The sequence below is a fragment of the Leptonychotes weddellii genome, chromosome 1 (genome assembly GCF_054177405.1).
Source record: "Leptonychotes weddellii isolate Sample4059 chromosome 1, ASM5417740v2, whole genome shotgun sequence".
NCBI lineage: Eukaryota > Metazoa > Chordata > Mammalia > Carnivora > Phocidae > Leptonychotes > Leptonychotes weddellii.
In genome coordinates, this window is record NC_138369.1 from 68,724,193 (window position 1) to 68,724,634 (window position 442).

Sequence of the window (442 nt, forward strand, 5' to 3'; positions counted from 1 at the left end):
AATATTCCTCTGGCTATTTGGGGTCTTTTCTGGTTCCCTACAAATTTTAAGATTATCTGTTCCATTTCTTTGAAAAAAGTGGATGGTATTTTGATAAGGATTGTATTAAATGTGTAGATTGCTCTAGGTAGCATTGACATCTTCATAATATTTTTTCTTCCAATCCATGAGCATGGAACATTTTTCCATTTCTTTGTGTCTTCTTCAGTTTCTTTCATGAGTACAAAATCATCTTTTAAAAATATTTTAAATGACAAATTCATATCTCCTAGCATCTGTGTAATTTTCTCAATAATCTTGATTTCTTCTATTTTTAATGTTGTTATGACCCAATAGTTTGCACAATATTTTCATCCAGTATATGTTCATATATATATATTTGAAATATCACTTAGTTTGATTCTATCACATTAATATCCAAAGGACTTAATTTATCATGTGC